Source organism: Dipodomys spectabilis, unplaced genomic scaffold (genome assembly GCF_019054845.1).
Source record: "Dipodomys spectabilis isolate Male_0828 unplaced genomic scaffold, ASM1905484v1 ptg000192l, whole genome shotgun sequence".
NCBI classification, from domain to species: Eukaryota; Metazoa; Chordata; class Mammalia; order Rodentia; family Heteromyidae; genus Dipodomys; species Dipodomys spectabilis.
Window position 1 is genome coordinate 1,000,283 of NW_024870869.1, and position 15,438 is coordinate 1,015,720.

Below are 15,438 nucleotides of genomic sequence, written 5' to 3' on the forward strand. Positions count from 1 at the left end.
TCTGCGTTGTTCCCAAGTCAGACAAATCTCTTGTCCTTAGCTTTCTTTGGTATGTATAGCCTGGACATGTAATCTGAGGTAGAAGAATTATTCTTTGTTCAATTTGGAGGCCTAGCATAAAGGCCCTCCTCCCTGGGCAAGAAGTTAGACTGGAGGACCCCTGACACTCACTGTGGTTTCTCTCTCACAGCTCACTGAGGAACTTAGGAGTTTGAGAAAGTGACTGCTAATTAAGAATCTCTTACTAATTATTGGTAGAATTTGAAAACATATTTTGGTAATAAATAGACCAGAAAAAAATGTTAAGTTTGCTATTTTTTATCACTACATTTCTTTTTGTCTAAGTATAAAAGCCAGACTTATCCTAACGGCCTAGAATAAACAAAATGGCTTATAGAGCTCAGATGATTTCTTTCCACAGAAGATGACAAAAGCAGAAGAAACTGTAACAGGTCCACAAATGGCACAAGGAAGAGAGAGTGTGATGTCTCCTTAAATTTAAGATTGAATACTCAATGAGGAACCCTCGGGACTGATAACAGCTTAAGAACCTAACATTTCCTGTGTCGTTTCATCATAGGAAACAGTCACCAGTCTCTCATCACACCGTAGGTGCCATGCCTGACATGACCTTGGCTGTGTCCTGAGAGGGCCCAGCAGGGCTCTGTCATGGTCACCGGAGAGTCATACAAGAAGGTGGTAACAAAGCCCGAGTCAGGATTTTGTCAGATCTAGATGATTTGTAACAGGCACTACTGACTTCTGGCTAAGAATGTGGATATATTATTGGGGTCCTGCACACAAATTTATCACGTGTTAGTTTGCACCATTTCCTTATGAAAGCCAACAAAAGGTCATTAATGCCCTCTGGACATATTCTTATCAATATTTAGTAGGTAAAAAGCTATATAAAATGAAGTTCATCATGAGGAAAAATCCCAGATGAAAACCAAATTTCAGGAGCATTTACAAACATGTTTTTCTGCACATATCTAATGTGAAAAAATATTAAAAATTAATGAAGCTTGGGAAGTTAGATTGATTTCTTTTTTTTACTACGGTTGCAACTTTCTTTTACATTTCAATTACTTAACAAAAAGAAGGTAAGCCAAGCACCACCAGTGGCTCACATCTGTATCTCTAGCTATTTAGAAATCTGAGATCTGAGGAAAGTGAACTGAAGCTAGACCAGGTAGGAAAAACCTGTGAAACTTTGATCTTCACTTAACCATTCAAAATGAAGAAGTGGAAGTTTGGTTCAAGTCGTAGACTGTTACCCTTGAGTAAAAAAGCTAAAGGTCAGCTCCCTGAGTTCAAGCCCCAGTATTCAAACACACACACACACACACACACACACACACACACACACACACACACACACAAACCCATTCTATCTCAAAACAACCAGTGAACAGGAAAAAGAAACAAGATGATATTTTTTTTTTATTTTCTTTCATTTTTATTTTTAGAATTTATTTCTCGTTGAGAAGCTAAAGGGATTCTAGAAAAGGAGGGACAAAGGTTGAACATGTGCAACAGTGGTATTCAATTGGTACCATATTTAAAATGACCTGTGCAACTTGTTTGTGGGGAAGGACTGGAAAACTGGAAGAGGTGAAGGGAAAGGGTGACATTGTCCAAAAAGAAATGCACTCAGGGAAGTAGAGCTGTGGCTCAATATGAGTGCAATTCTTCAGCAAAATCGCTCAGAGACAGTGTCCAGGCACTGGGTTCAAGCTTCATTACTGAGTAAAATAAAAACAAAGACAAAAGAAATGTAGTCATTACCACACAAATGTAACTAACTCCTCTACAGCACAACAACAATTAATAGTAATAATAATAATAACAATAAAAAAGGAGGAGGAGAAGGAGGAGGAGGAGGAGGAGGACGAGGAGGACGAGGAGGACGAGGAGGACGAGGAGGACGAGGAAGTTAATAAAACCAAACCAGTGAGAGAGAAAAATTAAAAGAGAAAGGGAAGGAGTGACATTTCAAAAAAGAAATGTATCCTGACCTGACTTATATGACTGTAACCTCTGTGTAACTCACCTTGATAATAATAATACAAAAGAAAAAACAGAAATATAGTGCTGGAGGCATAACCCAAATGGAAGATCAGACTAATATGTATGTGATACCAAGTTCAAACCCCATCATCAATTTCCCCTTCAAAAAATGGCTCTTCTCATCACTTGTGCTTTCCCTAGCTTATGAAAGGGGGTGCAAACAGTTAAAGAGAGAGAAAGGTAATATGTCAGGAACAGAACTGTACTTGCAATGAGCAGTACTTGCTAGAACACATGTTGGCTAGAACACATGTTGTCTAAAACACATGCTAACTCTATGTTTTCTGAAATAAACAGACCTAGTTGGGCTTGAATACAGGCTCCACTGTATACTAGCTGGGGACTCAAAATTAACTAAACTCTCTGGATCTCAAATTCTTCACAGGTAAAGTGAGCATAACAATACTTATCTCACGGGACTATGAGATCTGAGTGTCATCAAACATGGAGAGGGTTTTATTTTACGTGTGTGTTCAACACTCAAACACTGCTGGAAGGAGTATAAACTGGCATGATGTTCACTATATTACTTAACAGTAATACAACAACTACTACAGACTCACTCCTGTAATCTTACTTACAAAAGGTTCTAAGTCTGGACAGGAAATTGGAGCAGACTCATCTCCAATGAGCTCTAAAAAAGCTTGAGGTGGAGTTTGGTTCAAGTGGTAGAGTGATAGACTTGAGCATAAACCTCAGGAACAGTGCCCAGACCCTTAGTTCAAGCCCTAGGACCAACACAAGCACACACACACACACACACACACACACACACACACACACACACACACACACACACACGCACACTAAATTTTGTATGTTCCTATCATCCCACTTAATAATACTTTCCCTCTTTCAAGTTCACCAGTTGTTGTTGTTTTTTTGTTTTAAAAGGGATTTGCTGTGTAGCTCAGGCTGCTATTAAACATACAATCCTCCTGGGTGCTGAGATTACAGGCATGCCTACCATAATTGGCTTCACTCAGTATCTTTATTTATTATATTTTCTGCAAGAAATTCATTCATACTTATGAAGATATATGGCTTAAAGCTGTTCACAGTAATATTCTACTGGACAAAATATAAATAATATAGCTGGGCATGGTACTATGCAACCACATAGTAATGCCAGCCAATACTCAGGAGAATAAGGAGTTGAGGAAAGCTTGGTCTACACTGCAGAACCTGGTCTCCAAATGAAAGAAATTCTATAAATATTAATCTACTATGAAGCACACAATATGTTAAATTTATGTAATGGAACAAATAGATCATTGTTAATGGAAATAAAATCTTGGCAGAAATTATAAATACATACGTATGTATATATATTTAAATTTGGAGAAATAAAATTTCAAGTGGTATTATCTGCATCTTTCAGTCTACTTGTCACCTACCTATTTACCAAAACATTGATTTCTGTTTAGTCTTCACAAAACACTGTTATCTCACATTAGTACAAAAAATTGCAAAACAAAAAGTACAAAAAATACATTATCATAAATACAAAAGTAGTTTAATCCCTACCATAAGAATTTGGAGAAAACTTGCATTCAGTTAATGGCATTGAATACTGCTCAAGAAGGGGAGTCTAGGAGAATGTTGACTGTGTGTGTGTGTGTGTGTGTGTGTGTTCCATGAGTAAATAATAGAGTTAGAAGTCGACCTATTATTCTTGCTTAGTCTTTTTGCTCAAAGCTGATACTCTACCACTTGAGCCACATCTCCACTTCTCGATTTTGGTTTCTTTTTTTTTTTTGGGTCCGGTTGTGGGGTCTGAACTAAGGGCCTGGGCGCTGTCCCTCAGCTCTTCAGCTCAAGGCTAGCGCTCTACCACTTGAGCCACAGTGCCACTTCTGGCTTTTTTCTTTTTTCTTATGTGGTGCTGAGGAATCGAACCCAGTGCCTCAGGCATGCAAAGCAAGCGCTCTACCACTGAGCCACCTTCCCAGCCCCTCAATTTTGTTTTCTTAATTGGAGAAATATCTCAGATTTTTCTGCATGGGATGATTTAAACCTGAATCCTCACTTTTTGACCTCTAAAGTAGCTAGGTTTTAAAACATGAGCCACTGGTGGATAGCAACTACATTAACATTTTTGCATGTTTGAATGAACTTTAAAGTAAAACATATATGTTACTTTTGAGAATGGCAGGAAATAGTAATAAATGTTTAACAGAATTTAAAACATACAAAGCTGAGAATGGCAAGTAGCTGAGAATAGAATGGAATAAATCAATATTTCCTATAACAGTTTTCAGTCTGTGTACAGAAATGATTGCATTGTTGGAGGCCAAGGCCATCAGATAGCTGAGTTCCAGCTGGCTGCTATGCTCATGAGGCCAGCTAGTGCTATTCACAAGAATGTGATGTTGTTGGATGGCAAAGATCAGCTTCAAGTTCGGAACCTGGAATGTTTCTATTAATCTAGAAGGGAAAATATACCAGGACCCAATGACCGGGAATGTGGTTAGTGGTAGAATGCTGGCCTAGCATGCATGATGCACTTGATTTGATTCCTCAGTATGATGTAAGCAGAAAAACTGAAAGTGGTGCTGTGGCTCAATTGGTAGTGTGCTAGCCTAGAGCAAGAGAAGTTTAGGGAGAGTGCCGAGGCCCTGATTTCAAGCCCCCAGTGCTGGCAAAATTAAAAACAAAAACAAACCAACCAAGCGCAAAATGCTGTTTGTTGAAATAAATATGTTGAAGAATTCTTTATACTCACTAGAAAATTGTGCTGTTGGGCATTCATAATGAACTTTGTTATGAAAAATTTAAGTAAATTAATGAAATATTATCTGGCATTGGACAGGACATTGTGAGATCTAAAAATGATTGCTGCCTACTTGACATAACAACATTAGAGATACACTTGCCACATTGTGATTTTTTAAAGTATACAATTGTGGGATTTTTTCTTTTTCAAAATAACTTTACTGCCGGGTGCCAGTGGCTCACACCTGTAATCCTAACTACTAAGGAGGCTGAGAATTGAGGTTCTCTGTTCAAAGCCAGCCCGGGCAGGAAAGTCTGTGAGACCCTTATCTCCAACTAAAGGTTCAGAAAATGTGAAGTGGCACTGTTGCTCAAGTAGTAGAGTGGTAGCCTTGAGCTGCAGAGCTGAGGGACAGTGCCCAGACCCAGAGTTCAAGCCCTACAGCCGTCAAAAAATAATAATAGTAATAATATTAATTTTATTGTTACTATTAAGGTTTTATATATAAAGGCTACCACTTCATAAGTTTGTTTCTTTGATAAAAGAAACGCATATCCATCTTCATTGCCAACATTTGCTATATGTTTATTCAAATACACACATACACACATACAAACACGTGTAGTATAAAGACCCAGTCAGTCTGCAAGGAAATATTTTAATAGGAATTCCATAAAATATTGTCTGCTGAGATCTGACTTGAATTTATAGTAATGTCTAGTTGCTTCCACCCATGGACAAGTCATCATCATTGGTGAAGATGTTGCCATTTGAATTTAGAATGCCCCAGAAAGACCTGTGTTAAAGAAAAATGATTTACTATTTCCTGAGAATACCTGAATATTTCCTCTGGAGATTAAGTTCTTCAGAGTGAAACCCATGAGAACATAGACTCTCATCTTCTTTCTTCTTTTATCTTTAATCATTCTAAATCAAAAACTTTTCTCTTTGACATATTCTCCACCTTCACATTGTCTTGTCAAAGGCCACCAAAGCAATAAAACCAACTGAACATACCCTGAAACCCTCGAACTTGTAAATCTGAGTAAGCTGCATAATAAATGGACAATATCACTTATTATGGTAGGTTATAAAGCTAACACAGAAGTCTAGTCTTTCTAACAATGTAGAATATATTAAAATGTGCTTCATTATAAAATATCTAACTCCATATTGTATTTTGTGTTTTTGTTTTTGTTAGTCCTAGGGCTTAAACTCAGGACCTGGATGGTGCTTTTGTGTTCTAGGCCAGAGCTCGACATACAATCTGAACTGAACTCCATTTCCCCTGGTGGTTAGTTGGAGATGAGAATCTAATGAAGTTTCCTACTCAGGCTGGCTTTGAACTGTGATCTTCAGATCTCAATCTCTTAACTAGCTAAGATTACATCCTTGAACTACCAGTGCCTAACCATGTTGCATATTTTGTGTAATTCCAATTTCCAGCATTGTGTAGATGCTCTTACTACAATATATAAAAAAGTAACCCTGTTTCCATTGTATTTGATGATGGTATAATTTGTGTGTGGGGGGGGGGGGAAAGGGAACAAACAAATTGTTTAAATAGGGATACTGATGGACCTATTGCAACAATGAGATGTACAAGATGTTATGTAGAAAAACGAACTTTACAACTTTGGCACGGGAGTGGGGAGCCGGGTAGGGGAGATAGGTAGGGATGGTAAGGGGAAACAAAGGAGGAGGCAACAATGTTTGATAAGAAATATACTCATTACCTTGCCCATGTAATTGTAACCCCTCTTTATGGTATTTTCACAGAAAAAAAAACTTAAAACATAATAAGGATATTTGTAAAGTTTATAATAAAGAAAGAATGCTCCTGGATTGGAAAGATTAACATCGTGAAAATGGCAATACTTCCCAAGGCTATCTACAAATTCAACGCAATACCTATCAAAATTCCACCCTCATTCTTCAAGGAAATAGAAGAGGCAATCCAAAAATTCATATGGAACAATAAAAGACCCCGAATAGCAAAAACGCTCCTCAACGGAAAGAACACTGCTGGAGGAATATCAATACCAAATTTCAAACTCTACTATAAAGCCATAGTAATCAAAACAGCTTGGTATTGGCATAAGAACAGACCTCAGGACCAATGGAATAGAATTGAAAACCCAGAAATGAACCTACAGACCTATAGCCATCTAATCTTCGATAAGGGAGCTAAAACAATAGAATGGAAGACAGACAGCCTCTTCAGTAAATGGTGCTGGCAAAACTGGTTAACTACATGTAGAAAACTAAAGCTAGATCCTTATATATCACCCTGCACCAGAATCAACTCCAAATGGATCAAAGACCTTGAACTCAAAGCAGACACTCTGAAAACATTACAGGATGGAATAGGAGAAACCCTGGGTCTCCTTGGCTCAGGCCGAAATTTTCTGAATAGAGACCCGGAAACACAACAAATCAAAGAAAGGCTGGACAAATGGGATTGTATAAGGTTGCAGAGCTTCTGCAGGGCAAATGACATAGCTAGCAAGATCAATAGAAAGCCCACGGACTGGGAGAAGATCTTTACTAGCCATACAACGGACAAGGGTCTCATATCTAAAATATACTTGGAACTCAAAAAATTAAACCACCCAACAACAAATCCTCAAAGAAACAACTGCCCAATAAGTAAGTGGGCGAAAGACTTAAAGAGAAGCTTCTCTGAAGAAGAAAGAAGGATGGCCAATAGACACATGAAGAAATGCTCAACATCCCTAGCCATAAAAGAAATGCAAATCAAAACAACATTGAGATATCACCTCACTCCAGTTAGAACAGCAAAAATCAAGAACTCTAACAACAACAGATGCTGGAGGGGATGTGGACAGAAAGGAACCTTACTTCATTGTTGGTGGGAATGTAAACTTGTTCAACCACTTTGGAAAGCAGTATGGAGGTTCCTCAAAAGACTCCACATAGAGCTCCCCAACGACCCAGCAATCCCACTTTTGGGCATTTACCCAAATGATCACAAACAAGGCCACACTAAAGCTACCAGCACAACTATGTTTATTGCAGCATTATTTACCATAGCTAAGACATGGAACCAACCCAGATGCCCCTCAGTAGATGAATGGATCAAGAAGATGTGGTATATATACACAATGGAATTCTATGCCTCCATCAGAAAGAATGACATTGCCCCATTTGTTAGGAAATGGAAAGGCTTGGAAAAAATTATATTAAGTGAAGTAAGCCAGGCCCAAAGAAACATAGGTCCCATGGTTTCCCTTATTTGCAATATCTAGTATAGGTATGAGTCAAGCGGAAAAAGTCAGATAATGTGATGTTAGGAAAACAAAACCTCAAATATGTATTTTAATGTTTTTGTTTCTTTCATGCATGTGTTTCTAATGCATTTATAAGATTATTTCTTTGTTGCTTTGTGTGTCCCTCCCCCACAGTGTAACCCCTGCTTTCACTATATTTGATGTCAGTATAACATGTGGAGGAGACGGGGACAAACAAGTCGTTTAAGGATTCAGGTGGACCTGTTGCAACAATGAGAAGTACAAAATGTCATGTCAAAACCAGCTTTACAATGTCGGTGGGGGGGGGAGGAGGGGGGATATGATTGGGTGGGAGGGAGGGGGGAGGCTGGGAAGGGAGGTGAAGGGTAAACAAAGGAGGAGGATGCAATGCTTGGTAAGAAATGTATGCATTATCCTGCCCATGTAATTGTAACCCCTCTGTACAGTATGTTCTCAAATAAAATAAAATAAAATTTAAAAAAAAAAAAAAAAAAAATTAAACCACCCAACAACAAATCCTCAAAGAAACAACTGCCCAATAAGTAAGTGGGCGAAAGACTTAAAGAGAAGCTTCTCTGAAGAAGAAAGAAGGATGGCCAATAGACACATGAAGAAATGTTCAACATCCCTAGCCATAAAAGAAATGCAAATCAAAACAACATTGAGATATCACCTCACTCCAGTTAGAACAGCAAAAATCAAGAACTCTAACAACAACAGATGCTGGAGGGGATGTGGACAGAAAGGAACCTTACTTCATTGTTGGTGGGAATGTAAACTTGTTCAACCACTTTGGAAAGCAGTATGGAGGTTCCTCAAAAGACTCCACATAGAGCTCCCCAACGACCCAGCAATCCCACTTTTGGGCATTTACCCAAATGATCACAAACAAGGCCACACTAAAGCTACCAGCACAACTATGTTTATTGCAGCATTATTTACCATAGCTAAGACATGGAACCAACCCAGATGCCCCTCAGTAGATGAATGGATCAAGAAGATGTGGTATATATACACAATGGAATTCTATGCCTCCATCAGAAAGAATGACATTTCCCCATTTGTTAGGAAATGGAAAGGCTTGGAAAAAATTATATTAAGTGAAGTAAGCCAGGCCCAAAGAAACATAGGTCCCATGGTTTCCCTTATTTGCAATATCTAGTATAGGTATGAGTCAAGCGGAAAAAGTCAGATAATGTGATGTTAGGAAAACGAAACCTCAAATATGTATTTTAATGTTTTTGTTTCTTTCATGCATGTGTTTCTAACGCATTTATAAGATTATTTCTTTGTTGCTTTGTATGTCCCTCCCCCACAGTGTAACCCCCGCTTTCACTATATTTGATGTCAGTATAACATGTGGAGGAGACGGGGACAAACAAGTCGTTTAAGGATTCAGGTGGACCTGTTGCAACAATGAGAATTACAAAATGTCATGTCAAAACCAGCTTTACAATGTCGGTGGGGGGGGGGGGAAGCGGGGTATGATTGGGTGGGAGGGAGGGGGGAGGCTGGGAAGGGAGGTGAAGGGTAAACAAAGGAGGAGGCTGCAATGCTTGGTAAGAAATGTATGCATTATCCTGCCCATGTAATTGTAACCCCTCTGTACAGTATGTTCTCAAATAAAATAAAATAAAATTAAAAAAAAAAAAAAGAAAGAATGTTTAGCCTTTACAAAATGTATGCAAAATCTATGCTAAACTATTGATATTTACTGTACCTTTCCTGCAATCAGTTTGATATAGTTTAATATTTGTCATGCCAAGTTTCTTTATATTCTACTGGAGATTTACTTTTTCATGTATGTATGTATATGTATATGTATATATCTATCTATCTATCTACTTATCTATCTATATCTATACATTCTGTATAGATTCTATATTCTCTCTCTCTAGATATATCCCAATGTGGATAATTAGACTTGAAACTTTGCTTTGTTATTCTGTTCGGAAGCTGAAACTGGTCAGCTCATTCTGTGACAATATCTGTGCTCATTCTCATCATTCCTTTATTTACCACACAATCTGCCTTCTAAAATCAGCTTCATTTCCTAGGTAAGGTTACCAATCAGTCCAACCAATATTCACCCAGAGGCTTTTAATAAAGCAAGCTTTAAGGAAGGAAAATAGCATGAAGTGACAACTACAGAATTTCTACAGAGACATGACATTGTTCACATTTCTGCCTTCCTTCTCTTCTCATACTTCAGAAAGCATTGACTAACCCTGTAAATATACTGCATTTATAACTTAAGGATCAGTGTTTTATTTTCCAACCCGAAACCTTCCTTTCCATGATTTTTAACATAAACTTTTAGGACTTTTTTTCATTGTGATAGGATTCCATTGAAAACGAAGCCAAGTATATCAAGAAAGCCAATGTTTTCAACTCAGAGTACTAAACAAAAGAGGGAGAAAATGGTTAGCTAAATATGTTAAGCACAAATAGAGGCAATATCAAGATATTTTGAAATTGTATATTTTTACTGGATAAAGTGGCTCAAACCTGTAATATTATCTGCTTGGAAAACATAGATTAGAGAATTCCAGTTCCAGGCAAGCCCAGACAAAAAAAGAAGTTTCAGAAACTCTAACCATTTGCTGGGTGCAATGTGTTTTGCTTGTTCAAGCAGGCCCAGGCATGGTGATACTACCTCAAAATAAGCAATCAAATTACATTCTGCAGTTATGGCAGTAGTAGAGGTGCTGTTTCACAAGTATAGAGTTTTGGGTTCAATCTTCCAGTACTGCTAGGCATTTAAGTGTGTGACAGGGCAAGAATTTGGCATGTCTAAGGTCAAGATTTCACACTCTTTTTACAAGCTCTAATAAAACCTTTACCTCTTTTGGTATTTTTTAAAAAATATACCATAACTTCCATGCCCAAACCAAATAATTTCCTATCAGAGCTTTTCTCCTATCCATTAACTAATATGTTATGTGTTGGATACTGTCCCACTGAAATCACACTAAAGATAAAAAATCCATTGCCTTAGAAAGTGACTGCATTTGGAAACAGAATCTCAAAGGTAGCATTTAAGTTGAAGTCTCCTCCAAGAGAAGCAGAAGGCCTTGAATATTCCAAGGAAAGAGGACTCCGAAGAAGCCAACTCTGATCTTGGAGTTTTAGTACCACCAACTCAGATGCAATGTATTTACAGTGTTAATGCTACCCAATCTGTGGTAGTGTATTATTACAATTAATAACAAATGTGGAATCTATAAGACATGAAAAGTCATTGACTCTTGGGGTCCATGACTCATCTCTACAATCCTAGTTATTAAGAAGGATGAGACATGGGGGATAATGCTTTTCAGGCTAGTAGGAAAATTCATGAGTTACTATCCAGTTAACCATAAAAATTTCTGGGCTGGAGACATGGTTCAAATGGTAGACTGATTATTGTTAACAAACAAACTGAGAACATGAGGTATGTTCAAGCCCAAATTGGGAGAAAGAAAAAGTCCTTAGAATACTATGAGAAACAGAGCTATGAATAGGAAAGCAGAAACAAAAGAAATAAACATTGATACAGACAGACCTTCCCAATGTCAAATATGGCACAAACTCTAATATTTAGGGTTTTCCTTCCTATACAGTAGAAATAAATGGTAGTTTGATTTGACCAAACTAAAGTGTAAAACTGTATGCAATAAACAATCACATTACTTTTATGTTTCCATAATTTAAATTTCCTACAAATTTATAGAATAGTGTAGCTTTGGAAAATCAATAAATGTTGCATTTTCATATAGGATTACATATCCTTTCAAGTGTTGTCTAAAACTGATCTACACTGAAACAATTGCCATTGTACCTTTCTCAAGATTCCAAATGTTTATATTTTCTGCTGACCTTCTACAAAAATCATACCCCAAACATAACTTTTTAGTTTGTTCATGCAATTATAGAAACACAAACATATGGCACAAAATGTTAATTACCTTTATCTGCTGTCATTAATGTAGTATAATTAATACAATTAAGTATATACCTTGAGAGAAATAAGATTCTTCCTTCTAAATACAGATTTGCAGGCATACATGCGCACGCGTGCGCGTACACACACACACACACACACACACACACACACACACACACACATACATACACACATATTTACCACTCTGACTCAGGTTAGGTTCCTGACATTGAGTATCAGACAATGATCTAATAATCAAACTTTCCTGCCCAGATATAAAATACATTCATAATTCCACACATACAAAAATACCAGATCATTCAAAATAATGAGAATATTTAAAAGAACCATCCAGCTCCTGAGCCATTTACTCCCTGATTTCATTCATTCATGATGATTCATTTTTCATACAATAATTAAAAATCTTTTTGAGACTATGATTAGCAGACAAAAATATGTTGTCATATAATACAAAATGTAGGTAAAATTACTTGTCCCTAGGTAATCTTTAATATATCTTATCAAAGAATTCTGTTTCCTTCTTGCAGAGTCTGTTTCCAGCATTTTGCCATCATGTCTAATATTAAATTAAAAAGGACATGCCATATTCCTCAGTTCATTTTTCCTAAAGGTTACACTATGGAGTTGAATCTGATTTGTTTGCGTATTCTAAATTAAATATTCTCAACAACTTGAATTATTGTTGATGTTACTCCTAAGCCATTTGAAACATCAAAAAGAACTGAAAATTCACTTGGCAATGATTTGTGAATGGCATTAATGGTTGTGGGGGGATGAAGGACTTGAATTATCTAGAGTGCCTTAAAAATGGTACTGTTCTTTAAAGGGCTGATCTTTTAGTAAGCTTTTTTTTTTTTTAATTGTAAAGATACTATACAGAGGGTTACAGTTACATGAGTGAGGTAATGCATACACTTCCTCTTGAACATTGTTACCCCCTCCATTGTTTTCCCCCTACCATCCACTCCCTCCCTCCCTTCCCCGAGGTTCTTTTTTTTTTTTTTTGATTGTGATTAAGTGATTACATAATTTCCGGAATTTCACAGTATTGTGGAATAATGATGCTCATTTAAAGTCACAAGTTCATTCTAACTTTCCTGGAGCAAATTGTCTATCACAGTCTGTAATATATAACGGTGTTCACATGTTATATACCATATATGTGATCAGCAACATGGGGATATTTAGTAGTGGTTCAACCAGATGAGTGGGAGTTCTTTGATTCTTAAGTCCTGTTAGTTTTGTCAAATCACCTAACATTTTGGATTTAGCATCCACTTATCAGGGAGACCATGTACCGTTTGTCTCTTCATTCTTGGCTAACCTCGCTCAACATGATTCCTTCTAGCTCCATCCATTTCCCTGCAAATGCCATTATTTTGTCATTTCAAAATGGCTGCATAATATTCCATTGTGTATAGATACCACAATTTTTGGATCCATTCATCTGTGGTGGGGCATCTAGGTTGTTTCCATATCCTAGCTATTGTGAACAGTGCTGCAATAAACATGGAGGTGCACGTGTCCTTGTATATTGGTTCCTGTTGTTCAGGGTAGATGCCTAGAAGTGGTATGACTGGGTCGTAAGGGAGGTCAATCTTTAGCTTTCTAAGGACCCTCCAGACTGCTTTCCAAAGTGGTTGTATAAGTGTACATTCCCACCAACAGTGTAATAGGGTTCCTCTTTCTCCTCATCCCCTCCAGCATTTGTCGTTGGCTGATTTGTGGATGTGGGACATTCTGATTGGGATAAGGTGGTATCTCAGGGTTGTCTTTATTTGCATTTCTTTCACCACCAGGGATGATGAACATTTCCTCATGTATTTCTTTACCATTTTTATTTCTTCATTTAAGAAGTCCCTCTTTAGTTCCCTTGCCCATTCAGTAATTGATTTGTTAGGTTTGGGAGGGATTAGTTTCTTGAGTTCCCTGTATATACAAGATGTTAACCCCTTGTCTGATATATTGCTGGTTAATATTTTTTCCCAATTCATTGGTTGTCTTTCTAGCTTAGTTGCGATAGATTTAGCTGTGCAGAAGCTTTTTATTTTAAGGTAGTCCCATTTGTTGAGTCTCTCTCCAACTTGTTGTGACCCTGGGACTCTGTTCAGGAAGTTCCTTCCTGTGCCTATTAGTTCAAGTGTCTCTCCTACTCTGTCCTGCAGTAGTTTCAGAGATTCAGGTTTAATGTTAAGGTCTTTAATCCATTTTGAGTTGATGTTGGTGCATGGTGATAGGCTGGAGTCCACTTTTAGTTTTCTGCATGTGGCTGCCCAGTTTTCCCAGCACCAGCGGTTGAAGAGGCTGTGTTTCTTCCATTGTATGTCTTTGGCTCCTTTGTCGAATATCAGCTGGCTGTAGGCCTGTGGATTTATTTCTGGATCTTCTATTTTGTTCCATTGGTCTTCGGGTCTGTTTTTGTGCCAGTACCATGCTGTCTTTGTTATTATAGCTCTGTAGTAGAGTTTGAAGTTCGGCATGGATAGCCCTCCCATATTGTCTTTATCCCCTAGAATTGTTTTGGCTATTCTAGGTCTTTTGTTGTTCCATATGAATTTTTGGACTGTTTTCTGTATTTCAGTGATGTACGTCATTGGGATTTTAATAGGAATTGCATTGAATTTGTATATTAGTTTTGGAAGTATTACCATCTTTACTATATTAATTCGGCCTATCCAGGAGCATGGGAGGTCTTTCCATTTCCTAGTGTCTTCTGCAATTTCCTTCTTTAACTTTTTATAGTTCTCATTAAATAGTTCTTTTACATCTTTGGTTAGGTTAATTCCTAAATATTTTATTTTTTGGGAGGTTATTGTGAATGGGGTTGCTCCCTTTATTTCCCTCTCTTCCTGTACATTATCAGTGTATAGGAAGGCAACTGATTTTTGTGGGTTTATTTTGTATCCTGCTATTTTGCCGAAGTGATTTATGATTTCTAACAGTTTAGGGATGGAGTTTTTGGGATCGTGGAGGTATAGTATCATGTCGTTTACAAAACGGGATAGTTTAACTTCTTCTTTCCCTATGCGGATCCCTTTAATGTCTTTTTCTTGCCTTATTGCCCTGGCTAAGGGTTCTAGGACTATATTGAAGAGAAGTGGAGACAGTGGGCATCCTTGCCTTGTTCCTGATTTTAGGAGAATTGGTTGTAGCTTTTCCCCATTAAGTAAAATATTGGCTATTGGTCTGTCATAAATGGCTTTTATTTTCTCCAGAGCTTTTAGCATGAATGAATGTTGAATTTTGTCAAAGGCCTTTTCTGCATCTGTGGCGATAATCATGTGATTCTTGACCTTGGCTCTGTTGATATGTTGGATTACATTTATTGACTTACGTATGTTAAACCATCCCTGTGTCTCTGGGATGAAGCCTACCTGGTCATAGTGTATTATTTTTTTTATGTGTTTCTGGATTCTGTTAGCTAGAATATTGTT